This window comes from Petaurus breviceps, unplaced genomic scaffold (assembly GCF_028583685.1).
Source record: "Petaurus breviceps papuanus isolate PSGF00001 unplaced genomic scaffold, PetGlider_PUasm1.0 90903, whole genome shotgun sequence".
Lineage (NCBI taxonomy): Eukaryota > Metazoa > Chordata > Mammalia > Diprotodontia > Petauridae > Petaurus > Petaurus breviceps.
Window position 1 is genome coordinate 4,757,770 of NW_027187376.1, and position 19,598 is coordinate 4,777,367.

Here is a 19,598-nt window from a genome sequence, read left to right on the forward strand (position 1 = left end):
ACAAAAACAAATGTATCAGGAATTAAGAAGGTGTTGGGAATATAAAGAAAGGAAAAAAACTTGGTCCCTCCCCTTGGAGAGCTTTTATCCTAATGGGGGATACAGCATATACCTAAATGGGTAAAAATAAAACACATTCAAAACAGATTCAGAGTAATTCTGGGGAGAAGATACTGGGCGGCGGGGACCAGGAAAAGCCCCTTGTAGAAAGTGTCATTGAACTTAGTCCTGAAGGAAACCAAGGATTTCTAGAAGGGCAGAAGACAAAGAAGTATGATCTACCAGACTCAGGGGAAACCAGCACAGGGCACAGATGGGAGCATTATGAGTGATGAACAGTAAGTACACTTTAACTAGACCGTAGAATTCGTAAGGGGACAGTAATGTATAATAAGGCTGGAAAGTAGGATAGGGTTGGATGCTGAGCTTTATAAGACACAGAAGTTTATATTTGATGGTAGAGGCAATAGGGAATTACCGCAGTTTATTGAATAGGGGTATGATATGATCAGACCTAAGCTTTGGGAAAATCAATTTGATGGGTTCTAGGGGATGCATTTCCAGATTAGAAAGGTCTTATGCACAGACCAGGTGATGCACTAAGTCCATTTCTGAAGACCTACCTAACCCAATTAGAAGAGGTTCATGACCAGGTTGGTCAATGGATGGGGAATTGTTTAACCACAGAGACCATCTAATAAGTAATAGAGAGGTGGTGATTTGTGATGGAAGTAATGGCTGTCTTGATGACCTCATGGCACCTTACAATTCTTAAGTATGTTATACACACGCGGGAGCTTTCAGTCTTGGATACAGCTTTTAATATGGCTCTAAGTTTTTAAAGGAGAAATTATTATATTTGTATCACTAGTACCTGCCATAGTGCTTAGCACATTGTAGACAATTAAATGTTTGTTGATTGATTGGATGAATAAAGACCAAACCCACAAACAGACAATATGCTGAGATATATTGTGTCTTTCCATATTGTTGCTGAAAATTAGGGCTGGGCTTTCCTACTGAGGACAAACTCAGATAAAGACTCTTGATGTACTGAGGGATTCACTTAGGGAGGAATTTACATTGTTACACGTCATGAGTTCCTAGTTATTATCACAAGAGTATCACAGTTCCCATCCAATTCAGGGAAACCTTGACTCTCTCTAAAAGATGCTACATGACTCTTCCCGTGTCTTATGAAGAGACAGCTAGATTGTGCATAGCGCTGGGCCTGGAGTCAGGAAGTTCTGAGTTCAAAGATCTGTCCTCAGACACTTACTAGCTATATGACCTTGGACAAGTCACTTAGCCTCTGTCTGCCTTAATCCACGGGAGAAGGAAATGGCAAATCACATTGCTAAGAAAATTCCATCCAGGGTCACAGGAGTGGAATATGGCTGAACAACATGTCTTGTGACACACTGGGACAAAGGGAGGAGTTGGCAATGCTCCCCATTGCTCCTTGAGACCCTCCCTCTGCCACCATCACTCCTTTTTTTATGATTCACTGTATTTCTATAAATCAGCTGGTATGTACTCTTCCTGCTGTTACATACTGGCTGGCTCCTAGGTCACTTCCCTTTCTCAGAGAGTTCAGTACCTGGTTCAGTCATTTCCTCCAAACTTGCCTTATACTTACAGATTTCAGCATACCAAATAATGTCTCAAATACCTTCCATTTCCTCAACCTGAATCCCTATCACCTACCTTAGTCATCTGTAGAGATGATGGTATCATTACTTGTAATTGAGGCATGTACATGATTTTGAACTCTGAAAATTCTCTCCAATCATCATTTCCTCTTTGTCAGTCCTGCCTTACTTCTGAACCTGTTCTTCATTGTTATTGTGATTTCTTGCACCTCGATTTCTCCTTGCTTTTGACTACCCCTCCCCCCAACTGACCAAACTTTTCTTCACTTCTCTTCCAAATTTGGCCTCAGTTGGTCCATTTCAATGGTATACCGTTCTCTACCCTTGATTCCCTTGCCCTCTTATCCTACCATCATTCCTGGTTCTCAACCCTGGATCTCCACCATCTTTCTTCCCTGCTTGTTCTCCTGAGGTACCAACACTTCAGAGGAAGGGAGCAATACTTTCATGGCATTTGGAGCCTCAACAAGGATCTAATATCAACTGAGTTCTTACATGGACAGCAAAGTTTTTCCATTTTGATTGACCCTCTTTCTTACTCTATTCAGTCCCCACCTCTTTAAGATCCTGCCCCTTCAAATGCCCTTAGTTTAACATTATTGATTATCTTTTCTGAGCTCCCTCTTCTCCCATCATTTAAACCTCAAAACTATTCTACATTTTCATCTATCCTCTCCTTTAATCCTATTTCTAAGAGAGAAATGGCTTTTCTCCTTGCTAAGGTCAACTCTGTTATATGTGACCTCAACCCCATTTTCTCCCTCTCTCATATGCTCTAGGAACTTCCTCATCAGTCATATTCTCTCTCTCTCTCTCTCTCTCTCTCTCTCTCTCTCTCTCCCTCTCTCTCCCTCCCTCTCTTACACACACACAACACACACACACACACACACACACACACACACACAGAAAAAATAATGGATATGAGATGGAACTGTTGAGTTGCTTTAATTTGAATTTCTCTGCTTTTTGGGACTTGGAGCGTTTTTTTTTTTATATGGTTGTTGATAGCCTGGATTTCTTATTTTGAAAACTTTAATCATTTATTAATTAAGGAATCATCCTTTATCTCCAGTCTCACATCGTCAACTATCTGCAATACATCTACATTTGGATTTGCCACCACAGGCATCCCATGGGAATCTGAATTCATCATATCTAATACAACGCATTGTCTTTCCCCATAAACCTAGATAAATGTCCCCTGGCCATCTTGAATTTAACATGTTCAAAATGTAACATGTCATAGTATCTCCTCATCTAACCCTTGTCCCTTCTTTTGGACTTCCTATATCTGTTAATGATACCCATCAGTCAAGTCAACAAACATTTACTCAGTACTATATGCCAAGAGCCATACTAATCACTGGTAACATGAACTATTTTTGTTCATACCCTTGTGGAGTAGAGCACTTCTTGCCTCCCAGGCCCCAACACTTACAGTCATTTATGACTTTCATTTTTCTCTCCTTCCAAATCCAATTATTTTCTAAATTGATGTTCATACCATCTCAATATTGATCTCACCCTTTCCTTCTTTCTCATTCCCACTCCCACTCCTACCACCCTAGTTCATGTCCTCATTACTTCTTACCTAGAACCTTTTGATCCCCTATTACCTTGTTTCTCTGCCTCCAGTTTCCCTTCTCCAACCTATTCTCTGCAACACTATGAAGAAAAATCTTCCCAGTGCACAGACCTGATCTCACCCCTCCCTCATGCAAAAATTATTGGTAATTCTCTGTTCCTGAAGGTTAAAATATAAACTGTAATTCCAGATCTTCCAGAGTCTGACTTTAATTTTCCTTTCTGGGCTAATTTCATACAAGCATTGTTCTAGCCAAACTGAACTGTTAGCTGTTTTCCAGTAATGTCCTGTTCTCTCCCACCTCCACATATTTGTACCCAGTTCCCCATTCCTGATACAGGCTTCCTTTACAATTTTACCTTTTGAAACCCTTCTCTTCCTTTAGGCCCAGATCAACTGTTGTCTTCTGAGAATCCTCAGTTTGACTCCTCATTCTCTTATATTAAACCTGGCATCATAGTTATTTGTGTACATGTCTCACCCCCTTCTAGAATTTCAGGGCTAGGACTGTGTTGTTTTCATCTTTGTATATCCATAATATAAGTTTAATAAATATTTATTGGATTGAGCTAATCCTGGTCTGCTCTGGACTGGATTAAACACTAGTTCTGAACTACAATCGATTTCTGGAGGTAAGAAGGATGTAAAGCTGTAGATACTTATTTTCTTCAGTTTCTTTTCTGCATGTGTACTTATTGTAGTAAAATTATGGGAGACAACTTGATGGTAGTGGATAGAATGTTGGCAGACAAGAAGAACAGTTCAAATATTATCTAATAAGTACTCTGAAAAAGTCACTTAAAATTTTTAGCTTCAGTTTCATCATCTGTCAAATGGTAATAATTTTAGGGTCATTGTGAGAATCAAATAATATATGTAAAATATTTTGCAAACCTTAAATATATAATTTATATATATATGTATTACATAATAATATAACGTAATACGTATATAATTTATGATTTATTCTAAGGATGCTAATCTTCCTGTTTCATAATTTGCATAATATCAAACAATTGAGATGCCCTTTGTTACTATCATTGATAAAGACATGTAAAGGAATCATAGTCCTTGATCTGCAGTCTTTATACTCAAAGCGTATTGGCTTTGGGAACTATCCAGGATTTTCCATCAGTGCCAAATGAACACCAATCTCAATAAGATAAATCTAAAACTTCATTTTTTTTCAAAAGCACTTGAGATATCTGAATTCCTCTTCAGTAACAACCCTGGTTCTTGGCAGGAGGGAATGACATTTTGCTAATGTTTCATCACACTGGATTTTCTGTTGGGAAGTATATTCAGAAACAGGAAATGCGCCTTACCGTTGGCATGAATGGGAAATGAGATTTTCCCATCAGTGTTTAATTTGCTAAGTTAGCAATTCAGTCTCCATATAATTTAAACAGTAGTTAAGTCTCTTTAGATTCATTTAATCTCCTGGTGAATTGCATCTCCTGCCTATTTAAAAAATGCATTTTGCCCTTTTTAATATTTATGGTAGTTTTCCATGCATTTAGATATAATTAGAAGGGAGACTATTTCTCTCAATGGTAGCAGAAAAAGCATCTAAAAATAAAATTCTGATCTTTTCTTTTGCAATTATAGTCCAATAAAATTGGTATACATCTCATCCCCCCTTATGGAAATGATTGATTATGTATCTAAGTAACGCTTTTAAATGGTGTGAGTCTGACCTAGACAGAAAGAGGTCTCACTTTCATTGTTCTCAATGTCCAGTTATTCATCGAGATTCTTGCTGAAAGCAAACAGAAGCCAGATTAGTTCTATTTGCATTTCCCCAACTGAAAAGTGGACATTCTGTAAACAGGAGCTGAGCTGAATGTGATTTGGAATTTTCAGTGATTGTTAAAGGTGACTGAATCCATCTCTGCACTGGAAAAACTTTCTTGATCTATTGTCTGTATTCTGTGTCTGAGGCATTCAGGAAGCTCCTGGTTAAATATTTTAACAGCCAGACTTTCTGTCTTATCTTTCCTGGAAAGGCTGTCTTCTTTAGAGATTTATAAATCTTGCTCCAATAGCCCCTAAAAGAAGGTGTCAGTGACAGGAGGTTAACTAAAATGCAAATTGAGGGTAAGCAGTCATTTTGGCTTAGGTGAGATATGAGGACCCTGGAATTGTCAAAATGAGCAAGATTTTTTCAGAAGAAATAGATAAGGTCACCCTATAGAATATGACCAATGAGATGTATAAGGAAGATATAAGGGAGAAGGAGCCATCCTCAGCCAATCAAGCAGAATCTATTAACTTCCCAGCAACCCAAGGATGGAGTTAGAATAAAATAATCAGAATTATTGCAGCAGAGGAAATCACAAGGTAATTGCTGAATACATGATATATAGTTTTCATAATTGCTTTATATTATGAGAAGGCCACAGAGTACAGTAGAAAACGGACTGAATTTGGAATCAGGACCTAGATTCAAAATCTGCCTCTGCCTTTTATTCCCTATGTCACCTTGGGTGAATTGCTTAACTTTTATGGATCTTTATTTCTCCATCTGCAAAATGAAGATGTTGTGTCTAGATGAAAACTAAGGCCGCTTTGTGCTCTAAATCTGTGATCCTAAGAATTGGCAGATGGCCTACAAATAATCTGTTTAAGGCACTTAATCCGCTGAACTTTTTTTTTATTCTTTTGCTTTACAAAATTTATAGTCACATTATTTTGGGTATCTCTGTACATCATAGAAGTCTGGCCAAACACCTCCTGTTAGTTTTTGGCAGAGAGGTAATCCCTTACAGAATAAATGGGAAATTTAAGGTCACGAACATACCTTTGGCAGAGCTCACCCTCCTAAAATCTTTAGGCTGTAGTGTGGGTTAAAAAGGCCTGGGTTAAAGTATTGGCTCATAGCTTCTTCCTTCTCTCATTTTGGTCCCTTTCCAAAAACTGTCATTTAATAAATCTTTTTTCAGTTGTAAGTGATCTTTAGTGAAAGAAAAAGAGAAGGAAGGAGGAAGAAAAGGAGGAAGAAAAAGGAAAGAAAGGAAGGAAGAAAGAAAGAAAAGGAAAGAAAGAGAGAAAAAGAAAGAAAGGAAGAAGGAAGGAAAGAAAGAAAGAGAGAAAGAAAGAAAGAAAGAAAGAAAGAAACAAAGAAAGAAAGAAAGAAAGAAAGAAAGAAACAAAGAAACAAAGAAACAAAGAGAAAGGAGACACTGATTCAGTAATTATACTTACTACATGTGTGACCTTGGGCAAGTCACTTACTTACCTGGGCCTTGGTTTCCTCGTCTGCAAAGTGAAATTGAACCAGATGGTTTCTAAGGTCTCTTCAAGTTAAAAAATCTATAAACTTAAGATGAAAAGGGTATACTAAAATGGCTGTACCATCTCGGCTGAAAATCTGTAGACATGGAACCCCAAGTTTCTCTCCCTGGTTTATGAGATCATTTTTTACCTTGTAGTATCTTCTAGTTGGGATTCTCTATCTTTCCAGTTCTATAACAAAATATCTTCTCTGCTGCTTCTCTCTGCAAGAAGGGTGGATGACTTCATTCACATCCTTCAGCTGGAGAAGAAGATAGCAACATTTTCTGTTCTTGTGATGTCCAGAATCTTTCCTCATGCTGATTCTTGCCACTGCAATTTTCCTGCTAGAATCTCTATTTCCCCTCCTATTTGCTATCTCTTTTGCCATCACTCTACTCCATAAGCTTTGAACTTGTATCACAGAAGGCAGACATCTGGACCAGATGATCTCGAGTGGTACTTTCCAGATCTATTTTTATGGGATTTTTATGAGGGGAGCACGTTAGACAAGATTCTTAACATTGCCTACTGCACAAAGCAGGCCAGTCTGGTCAGACTCATAGATCAGGAAGCCACCTTTCACGTAGAATGCTGTGGTTGGTTGCTAGTTTTCCAAGAGGCTGACTGTTCCCTTCTCTGCTCCTTTAACATAGCTGGCCCCAGTGTTGCTAGGCCCTATAACATATACAGAGAACCTTTGGTTTTCTGTAATAATAATCATAAATATATAGATTTTTAACTGAAAGAGAACTTAGAATTTGGGTACAACCACCTTATTTTACAGATAAAACTGACACTTAAGAGAGATGAAGTAAATTATCATCACCACCATCATCATCATCAATAACTACCATTAGCGTTTCTAATAACTATTACTGTGTTATCATTTTTATAATTTATAATGACTACCATTATCATTGTAATAGCTACCATTGTGTTTTCATTATTACAATTAATAATAGCTAGCATTATAATTATAACTACCATTCTGTTATCATTATTATAATTAAAAACAACTAGCATTATCATAACTATCACTGTGTTATCATAACTAATGACAGTCACTAGCATTGTCGTTATAATAGTTACCATTGTATTATTGTTGTAATTAACAACAATAACTAGCATTGTCATACTAACTAGCATTTGTTGTCTTGTTAATTAATAACAATAGCTGGCATTGTCATTTTAACTAGCATTAGCTGTCATTATTATAATTAGTGCTAATGCTAACTAGCATTTATAGCTAAGTTATGCAAAGCACTTTACATATTTATCTCATTTGATTTGATCTTTACTACAACCCTGTGAAGTGGGCACTGACATTTAGTCCATTTTATAGATAAGGAAATTGGGAGGTTTAAGTGACTTTCCCAGAATCATACAAGTAGGAAGTGTCTGAGGCAGGATTCAAACTCAGATCTTCCTGCCTCCCAGTCCAGCACTCTCTTCATGATGTTACTTAGCTGTACCCAGGGAGTGAGGGGTACAACTGAGATTTGAACTTATGTTCTCTGACTTCAAATGAAGAGTTCTTTTAACTGCACCATGCTGTCTCAAAGCATGAATTTTTTTTGGGGGGTGAGGGGTGCTTCCCCTTGGGCTGTTAACATACCCAGGTCCCCTTTATAGCAACTAATATTTCATACTACTCTGAGGTAAGGACATTTTATATATATTCTTTCATTTGACCTTAACAACACCCCTGTAAGATAAGTAATGATAATAGCTAACATTCCCATAGTATTTTAAGGTTTGCAAAGCATTTCACAAGTATTATCTTATTTTATCCTCACAACAACCTTTGGAAGAAGGTCCAATTCTTTTTTTGAATGGTGGAAGACAAGGCAATTGCAGTTAAGTGACTTACCTGAGGTCACGCAGCTAGTAAGTGTGACAAGAATCTGAGGCCAGATTTGAACTCTGGTCCTCCTGACTCCAGGGCCCACTGGTGTTCTATACACTGTACTACATAGCTGCCCCTGAGTAGGTACAATTCGTATCTCCATTTTACAGATGAAGAAACTGAGAAGTCAAGGAAGTTGCCTAGGATACTATAGCTAGTAAATATCTGAGGCTGGATTTGAATTAAGGTTTTCCTGACACCTTGGGGCAGCTAGGTGGCACAGTGGACAGTGTGCTAGGCCTGGAGTCAGGAAGACTCACATTCCTGAGTTCAAACCTGGCTTCACACACTTACTAGCCTATGACCCTAGACAAGTCACTTAACCCCGTTTGCCTCAGTTTCCTCATAAGTAAAATGAGTTGGAGAAGGAAATGGTAAACCACGCTAATATCTTTGCCAAGAAAACCCCAAATTGGGTCATGAAGAGTAGGACATGACTGATAGCAGCTTCCTAAGTCTAGGTCTAACACTGTATCCATTGCACCAGTACTGCAGGTATATTCTCCATTTTACAGAGGAGGAAACAGAGGTTCAGAGTGACATGACTGTCTCATGGTTGCACAACTAGTAAGTACCAGAAGCAAGATTTGAACTCAGAGCTGTCCAGATGTCAAGTCTGGCACTCTTAGAATTATACCAAATTGTTTAAAAAAAAAATGAAGTCTACTGAAAATCTGGAAACAAACAAAAACCTTAATTCATCTCCTATTAAAAAAAATTAACTGATGCCCTTCTAGCTTTGTTTTCATTTGACACAGGAGGTTGACCTGTTAAATTTGTATCGCAAATATGATGAATTTTATTATTATTAATTTTATTTTATTTAAGATCTTTCCCTGAAATTGCCCACTAGGTGAAATGCATGAGTGACCCCAATATTCACCAAAGAGGCAAAATTTCCTTGTATTTTGTGAATTAGTTAAATTCAAAGGTTCTGAGTAACCTTTAAATGTAACTTATTTCACCCATGGGGTGTGTTTTTATTCCATTCCAATTCTGGCACAATACCTTTTTTTTTTTTTTAAATTAACAATTCCATTTTAAAAGTCTCCATTGTCCTTGGAGGCAGAAGGAGCATATATTTGTACCCTGCACCTGTAGTTTATAGTGAAGCAAATGTCACTATAGCATTGATAGAGTTGGCTGACTTCAAGTGCTGGGCTTTTGCCATCATGGAGTTTTAAGCTGATGCAATCTCGGGGGCCCCTAATATTTATGTTGATGTACAATATATGATTTGGAAAATTCCTCAGCTACTTCAGATTTGAAATCGCTGTTAGGCATGATTGGTCCAGAGCAGTGTTACTCAATTTCCTATAGCTTCGCTCCATATTTCTGCCACTCCATGAAAGTGAAGGATTTATTGAATATCTTACCTCTGGTTGATGTAATTTGTGACTGCTGTTCATATTCCAGGGCTCTCTCCTAGACCCACAATTTGTTCTGTTTGGGATTTCTACTGCTATCAGAATAAGTTCAAGTATTTCAGAGCCCTGCTTCAGTCAAATATAACACAATGCTAAGTGGGGGAGTTTATTGTATCTATTGAATACTCTGCTACCTTTTCAGAAATCAAGAAGCATTCACTCTACCTTGTACATGATTGCCAACAATGGGGATTCTGAAATCAGAACGCAGTTGGCAGTATTGTTGATTCATGAGGCAGAATGGAGTATGGCTTGCTCTTCTGTTGGAATATTGGTTCTGCAGGGGTGGCCGTGGTAAAAATTTATTCTTCGGGATAAACTAAGCAGACTTGAATCAAAAGACACATGGGAGAGAGATATATGAGAGGGGCTGTTTTTACGGAGTCACTTTTTGAAATAATAACCATACTTTATAGCTCTGTCTTTTATAATATTCAATAATTTTGGATATGTCAGAAAATAAATTTACATTTTTTTTCCTAGTGGGTGAACAGTTCTTGATTCTACCATCAATTCCTCAAATAGTGTATGCTTTTTGGTACTATGTTAACTTCATATAGGTGGGAATTTTGACATAGGGATTATTACACATCCATCTCTAAGAGAAATAAACATATGCCTTAAGGGACTTTTCTTATTTCTCCCAATTGTTAGTGTTTTCTTTTTTTTGCTTTTTGGAGGGCAATTGGGGTTAAGTAATTTGCCCAAGGTCACATGGCTAGTTTTTGTGGTAAGTGTCTGAGGTCAGATTTGAACTCAGGTCCTCCTGACTCCGGGGCCTGTGCTCTATTCACTGTGCCACCTAGCCTCCCCATGTTAGTGTTTTCTTTCTCTTGAAATTATTTGGTATTTTTAGTATATACTTTGTATTTACTTGTGTTTTCCCAGTGAATGTAAGCTCTCTGAGGGCAGGGACTTTTTGTTTTTGTATGCTCAGTACACAGAACAGAACTGGCACCTGGTAGGTATTTGATAAATATTTGTTGAATGGACTGTGAAACTTTTATAAATAAAAAAAGTCATTTGTTCAATATGATTGACAATAAATCTGGAAGAATTCTCATATTCTTAACAGAGCTAGTCCTATCACAAAATGGCAGATGGATAACTGCAGACCAAGAGATCTTCATTAAATTTATCCAACTCCACTAAAAAAACTTTGGGATCCTTCTGTTGTTCACTAACAGTGTCTTTTAAATCCAAGGACAAATCTTAAATAGACTTCCTAATAGCTCAAACCTTTATATCTTTCACTTCTTTTTCTTTAAGGAGTTATACATTTTTTCTTGAAAAAAAAAGGAAGTGTATTAAAAACATCAATACATTCTCAACAGAGAGGAGAGAGATTCAGGGTTCAGACTAAGACATATTTTTCTGAACATGGCCAACACAGGAATCATTTCACATTAGTATGTGCATTTGTTATAGGAGGTGGGATGGAGAGAAACTAGATTTTTGTACATCAAAAAAAATGAAATAATATTGCCAACTAAATTTAGTAACAATTTATTAGATTCTGTCTCAGATTATATATCAACTATTTGCCCCTGGGCAAATCACTTGACTTCTTCTAGCTTTAGTTTCCTCATCTGTGAAATGGGGATTAATAATAGCCCTTACTTCATAGTTGTTGTGAAGAGCAAGTGAGATAATCTATCTAAAGCTCTTTGCAAACCGTAACCGTAGAGGGCTAAACAAATGCTAGCCATCGTTACTGTTATTATGCTTAACGTAATTTTTAATCACTCGCTCTAAATCCCTATAGATTTCTATGTCCATTGATTCCCATTCTTTTCCTCTTGTTTATCATAGAAGGTAAATTTCTTTAAAAAAATCACATGAACAAAAGAGAGAGTTTTAGATGAAAATTATCTTCATTCCTAAACACAAACCTTTTTAACTCCCCACCAGACTGTTTTGGTTTTTGTTTGGCCAAGGTGTGCTTTATAATTATATGCTCTCAGTGGTTTAGAATACTCATAAACCACAACCAAGGTTAATCTTCGCATTAGATTTTCTGCTGTGCACTAATCCAGAGTCACTGCTAGGGAAAGAGGCAAAGAACTTTTAAATGGCTTAGATGTGTCCTATAGGCCAAAGGTGTTCAACAATTTTGCACCGGCCATATGGGTCCAAGAACATTTCCAAGTACAGCCCAAAAGAGATTAAAATGAAACTGGGAAATATTTAAAGAAATAAATAAAATTACAACATTGCATTTTAAAACTAAATCTATATGTAGCCTGCAGGGATCCTTATGTATGGATTAGTCGGTCCCATTTCTATTTTAGATCAATACAACTGTTATAGATGATTTTTCAGAACTGAAAACATGGTGATCCCATAGTAAGTACATAACATTTAGATGAAACATCCATTTTATGGTATTCTTTGTCTTTATTTGCGAGCTAACAATTTTTTTCTTGCATATGAATCTTGTATGTTTCTGAGCTTGTGAAATTATAACTGTCCCTCCCCATTCCTCTTCCCCATTTCTAAAGGTACTATCAGTGAATCAATTAAGATTGATCTAAGATCATGGGTCAATCCAAAATGAGGAGTAAATGAGAAGGTTCATTGTTTTGTTTTGACATTTGAAGGAAGGTGTTCAATCTCTAGCTGACCTAATTATAATATTCAAAAAAATGTGAAAATAGAACAACAATCTTTTGAGATATTTATAGCATTTTTCAAGAAAACATGCTGCAAGTAAGAGCACTGGCCCCAGTGTCGGGATGACCTTAGGATCGAATCCTGGCTCTGATACTTAGCACCATACCCAGAAATAACTGGCCGTGTAACCTTGAGCAAGTTACTTAACCCCAATTGCTTAAAAAAAAAAAAAGATGCCCTTCTATAGTCTCCATCTACTCTCAGCCTTTTAAAGTTAAATTTTTATCTCTTCTTTTTTATTTTAAGGAAAGGACAATCCCTAAATCCATTGATGTCTGATAGTGACTTAATAGCTTTTAAGCATTTGTTTTGGGAAAATTAACTGTCCTATAGGTTTTGGTGAGATTCCCTATTGCAAGGGAAGATAATGAGAAGATGACTTTCATCTAACAGGCTTGATTTTGCCAGTGTGAGTAGAAGCCACAATGCATGTTGGATGTGTTGATCACTTTCCATTGATGGAGAACATAACTGGAGACATGAATTACCTAGAAGTATTGGTGAACCTAGATGACCTCACTGCCATTGAGAAAGACCACGAGGAGAGACTGATGAAGGAGTTGAATTGGCTAGAGGAAAATTTTCAGTTCTAAAACTTTCAGTGGACAAGTGCAAGTGTGACTGGCTCCTGTCAAGTAATGTGGGTATTTCAATAAGGTGTGAACACTGACCCGAAGAAGAAAAAAGCCTTCCTGACTTGACTATGTTCAGTGAACCTCTTGAGGTCTAGGATTTGGCAAATTTGTTAAGAATGTTGATTCTATTGCTAAACAACTGAATGACCTCATTCAAGCTCATATGATTAAAGAGAATCAGGAGAAGAAGGGTAAGAGAGATTGATTTCTCATAAAACTCACAAAGTCCTTTGGAAACTGAAGGACAGATGGATGTGAACAAACTTTCAAAGACTTGGTCAATGCCTTACATAAGCACCAGTATTGGCCTATGGAGAAGCAAACAAGCCTTTTATCCTGGATATCAGACTGGAGGACCTGGGAGCAGTACTGCAAGAAAGAGATGCTTAGCAGAAACCACTTGTGTCCAAGAAAGGAGAACTGATCCACAGTGAATTTTGATATCTCATTTACAAACTGGAATTTTTGTCTTGGAAATGGAGTCTCTTAGAAATGTGAAGATTATATGAGTGGAGCAAAGTTGCAAGAGTGGACTCACATTATTCCACTGACATATCCTGGCCATTGCCAAGTTAGATGTTTCATGCCAAAGATGGGTTGGTAGGATTAGCTAACTAGCTAATTTAACTAACTAATTAGCTAATTTAGCATTCACCACTGGCTAACATGACACAGTGGAAAACGACTGGGTCTGGATTTAAGAAGACCTGAGTTCAAATATGACCTCAGAAGTTTAGAAGCTGTGTGACCCTATGCAAGCCACCTAACTTCTGTTTGCCCTAGTTTCTTCAGTTACAAGCTTTGGATAATAATAGCATCTACCTCCCAAGATGGTTGATTATAATGAGATGATATATGTAAAGTGCTTTTAACACAGTGTCTGGCACGCAGTAGGTACATATAAATGCTAGTTTTCTTTGTTCTCCTTTAATATAGAGGCAGGTGCCCTGTCCAAATAACCATATGATGTTGAAACTGGCGATATCTTAGGAAACAGTTAAGGCTGTCCATGACACCCAGAGAACTGAGCTACAATAAAATAGCTGTATAGCTGAGAGTTTGGGATTTCCACCAGACAGCACACCAGCAACATTTATGAACCTTGTTTCATTGAACCAACCTTTTCTACATCATTTGAGTGACTGGCAATAAAAGGAAATGGTTGATGTGGGACTGAGAGAAGTATTACAAGGCAAGAGGTGAATCAGTGATGCTAAAGGACTCAAGTTCTGGTCCTTTGAAGGCACTCAACTGTTGAGACAATGTGAGGCGTCAGGGCTGTGCAATGGAATATTGTACTGTCTTGTTGCTGAGTCTACATGTAGCAGTAAGAAGCAACTGGTGCTACCTAGTGCATACTGCTCTATGGACATGGAGGCTTTACTTAATGACTGTGGAATATGAGTTAAGAGAGGAACTTAGAGCTAGTAAGAAAGAAGTTTTACTGACCCAAAATGGCTGCTGATGTGACTAAAAAGTCTGAAATTCGTGTTTGTTGTGTGTGAAGAAATGCTAATAACTTGTCCTACATATTTGGAGAATTTAATTACTTGCAACCTTTTGGAACTTTATGCCTTGACTTTCTCTCTGTAGAAAGAGGTGGTAGTAATGTAAATCCCACTTTGATGGTGAATGACCATAGTGCAAGGCATATTTAGGTATATTCCATCAAGAATCTGAAAGTTTTCACAGTTGCTAAAGTATTGGGGGAGAAGTATTACTCCAAGTAAAGCTTTCTTGCTAGGATCCATTCTGACCAAGGCTGGAACTTAGAAAGCATACTCCTTAGGGAGATATTAGCTTTGGCTAGCATCAACAAATCTAGAATTACACCATTTGCCCACACGTCTTTTGAGTCACCTCTATTTATACTCCAAAGTACAAATTTTAACCACTGTCACTTTCTACAGAAGCAATAGTCCTACAAAAGAGGAAACTGTATTCAGTTTTGCAGGATGAATAAAAAATGCTTTCCATTCTATTCCGAATTCAAAATTATCAATATTGCCAATCGTGTATTTCTAAATGAACACTTTTATTCCCCAGGAGATCCCATAGGCTGAGTATTTCAACTGTACACTGATGAAAATGTTAGGGAAATGAGACTTGAAACATCTCAGAACACAGGGTCAACATGGGGGTATTTCTAATACATTGCTAATATATCTGAACCACTGTGGCCACTGCCTTTATTACATAACACATTGACTGATGTTTGGGTGAGAGTTACCCTACTTCTTTTCTTGGGCTTTGGCGTCTGTGAAGATTGAAACGCTGCAGACATTGTTATAACTTCAGCTTAGGAGAGCTCTGTCAGAAACGTACAATGGTATGAGGTCCGAGTTCATTAGTAATTCCTTTAAGAAAGAGATGAGTTTTGCCGATGACTCTTGAAGTTCATGGCACAAACTAGTCATCAGATAGATAGAAAGCTACCCCATAGCTGGTTGTGGAGAGGATGGGCAATTTACATGTTTACAGAATGGCTGTACAGATTGGCTAGAGGAAATAAAGACAATTTACCACAATCACCAAAAGAATAGTTAGTGGGACTCCCTAAAAAAAACAGACTGATGGATGCTTACCTCATTGGAAACTAAGCAAAAGACACTGTCTACTAATTACCTGTTTGTGGGGTCACCACCCATCATTCTGACTTTTGTCTTGCCACTGAACTTCAATGCAGGAGAGAGTGAGGCTGGCAATTTTGTGTGCAAGTCAAGACATCACCCTATGATGCTATCGGTCCTTTTTGAAAACAAAGGACAGACAATTTGTGGAACAATTTGTGAATTGGTTCAGTTATTCTAGAAAAGATTTTGGAACTATGCTCCCAAAGACACCAAATTGTATATCCTCCAACCTAGAAATACTGCTATTAGACCTATACCCCCAAAGAGATCAAAGAAAGAAGACCCATATGTAGAAGATATTTGTAGAAACTTTTTTCTAGTACCAAAAACCTGGAAATTAAGGAAGATGCACATCTTTTGGAGTATGACTAAATAGAATATGGTATATGAATGTAATGGAATATTATTTTGTCATAAGATATGACAAAAGGGGCAGTTTCAGGGAAAAAAACCCAAGACTATGAATAAAGCCTATGAATGAGCAAAATCAGGAGAACAGTTTATATAATAATATTATAATGAAAAGTAACTTTGAAAGACTAGAACTCCAATCAGTGTACTGACAAAACATGATTCCAGAAGACGGAAAATAAAACATGCTCTCCACCTTCTGAGAGGGAGATTCAGAATGAGATATACATTTTTTTGTATGACTAATGCAAGAATTTGCTTTACTTGATCAGGCATATTTGTTATGAGGTTTTTGTTGTATTTTCCTTTGTTCAATGGTGAGAAGGTGCGAGCAAGGTGGGAATAAATGCTTGTTAATTAAAACAAAGACTTTGACTATCAGTTCTGCAAAGACTATGGCACAGAACAAGACAATGGCACAGGAAGAGATATTTCAAGTGAAGAAGAAGGTGGGTATTATAACCCAATGATGAGTCTGAACATGGAGAGAGGACTTGTCACAGAGACAATCAATATCCTTCTTGTCTAGAATTTCAGCCATAGGGTCTCTGCTAACCAGCCTTGGCCCTCTACCAGTTCACATTTAAGTAAGCAGTACCATGGCTCTAAAGAAATCTATAATCTGCCCATACTTTTAAGTAGCTCAGGTATAGGGACAGACATGTCACAAGGGAGTGAGGTGTATTCAACTTGACTGGATTAATTTATGTGAGAAAAGATAAACTAGAAAAGAGATTGCATATGTAGTCAGAGACTGCTACTTTTTTCCTATGAGGTCTGGGACTTGCATGTAATTGCATGAATTTGTTGATTTGCATATTCATTACTGCATATTCTGATATGCTTGTTTTATTATTTCATATTTATTTGCTTCTGTGCTAAGATCCTCTGTGTACTGTTAGATGTGCGTTAACTATGCATAATCTTCCTGTTTATTTGTATCTATACTAGTTTTTATAAATGTGTCATTTTGTAGACCTGCGAGTGTTGCTGTTGTTGTTTTTTGCTTTATTTTATTGTTATGCATACTTGCTTGTGTTCTATGGGTTTGCATGCAAAGTTGAGATGTGAGCATAAAATATGCTTTGTGTGTAATTTAGACCTGTAGTCACTGAAGCAGCATTTCAAGCATTAGTTTACATTATGACATGTCTTTTGATATATATTTTCTGTGAACAATATCCTGAGATGATTATGTGGATTAATCATCCTTGTTCTGTTAAGGTATTGATGTTTATTTTGATGTTTATGATATATATTTCTAGGTGTCCAGTAGACCTGATTTTGCAAAGGATAGCAAATTTTTCTTTCCCTGGGGAAGAATATAGTCTTGTCTTAAAGTAGGCATGTATATATATTGAGTTGTCTTAGCAGTATCCTTCTCAAGCTCAGGAGAGTTTTGCCCTGACCCTGGGACTATCATATTTAATTTGATTGACAAGTTAAAGGAATGTGGGCAGAAGAGATGTGGATTGCTGCATGGTGCACAGAGAGGGCATGAAAATCGAAGAGGAGAATCCCTCTGGAACTGAAGAAGACAGAGTACATGAGAACTGGAAAGCAGAGTCCAAGAACAACCATAATGAGAGCAGATTTCAAGATCTTAGGACCTAGGCAATGTGATCAAATTATGTATGGGAGGCATATGGGCACAGATGCTGTGTTTGGAAAGCCTCTCAGGAGTCTTTCAGCATATTTGACTTCTTGAATAGAGGCAGACTGTCCAGCTTACACATACCTATACCAGAAAAAAAACCAACCCTGAAATTGGCAACTGCCTAAATTATGATTAAAAAAAAAATCCAATAAGAAACTACAGTAAGGGATGTCTTCCACCCTGCAGCTCTACAAAAAGTCAGCCAAATGCCAAAAGGCATTTCATGTTCCTCTGTGTGTATGGAAATGTTCTTTTTTTGATATTTAAGTTAAGAATAAAACACATTTTAATTAATAGCAGACATCAACACACAGTACAGTGATTTCTCATTTCCCTCCTCCTCTTAGGTCCCTACTCTTGTCTCTTCCTTCCCTTTCTTGGAGGGAAAGTCTGTTTCTTAAAAACCTATGTGACTTTCTTTGTTTAAATGTTTACTTTGTCTCTTAAGGCAGCAAATTAGATAAATGCTGCTTACCACTCACATTGCAATGCTAAGTGCTATTGTTCAAATCCAGGAGAGAAAAAGTAATTGGAATAGTGTCCAGGAGCCAAGAGAGATGAATTGAGAAGTAGTATTTTGCCAGGGCACAACCTCTATCTGGGAATTCAGAACTATCAGTTGAGATTCATTCTTACAACTTCCTAAGACAGAGACAATATTTAAAGTAGAATCTCTTTCTAAGCAGTGATTCAGCAGTGGGTAGAGTGTAGCTGTGACTAGCTGGTCTGTTACTGAGATGAGACTTCTGCCATCTTCCTGAGTTTTGTTTGAGAGAAAAGTCAGTCACTCCCAGAGGGAAAGAACCAATGGATGGCTCAGAATAACACTTTATCAATCATCACTGTTAGACGTGTAAAATTCGAGTCTATCTCTGAGCTTGTGAACTTGTAGGATCCCTGTCCATCTCTGTCTATTTCTAGAGGTACAATAAGTGAATCAATTAAGAAAAGTAGTCCAAAATCATAGGTCAGCTCAAAATGGGAAATAAATGAGAATCTATTAAAGGAGTTTTTTTTTATTAAATTGAAGAAAGATTGTTCATCTGTAAATGACATTCTAATGATAATATTCAGAATCATTGACAATAGAATGATGAGCATTTGAGATTTTAAAATAGGAAAAAAAAAGATGTCCTTTATATCCCATTCATTTTCAAACTTATATGCATACATCTTTTGTCTCTTTTATTCTAAGGAAATTACAGACCTTAAATGTATGTGTTGTTCATTTGACATTTTTTAGCTATTAATTTGGAAAACCCAACTGTCCATCAGGTGTCAGTGAGCATAAAATTTGCACTGTGTCACAAAAAAACAACATGGAGTAAGCATTGCAATGGTCTGGTGAGTAAATAATGAAATTACTACCACAGCATTTTTTTTTTTTGAGACTAGACTCCCTATCTCATCCTGGCTTGAAGTATACCAGCCACTCACAGGTTGATCCCTGTAGTGATTAGTGCCCCATTTCTGACCTGGGATAATTCACTGTTCCTTAGGCAGCCTTTTCCCTATTCCCTACCTCCTCCCTCATTCCCACCCCTGCTCCAAGAGACTCACCATATTGGTGACATATTTAATGTGAATACCCAATTGGCATTAGATCACTGCAGCTGGATAGAGTGCTAGGACCAGAATTAGGAAGACCTGAGTTCAAATGTAACCTCAGACAATTACTAGCTCATTGAACCACTCTTTGGCTTAGTTTCCTCAGCTGTAAAATGGGATAATGGCAGCATC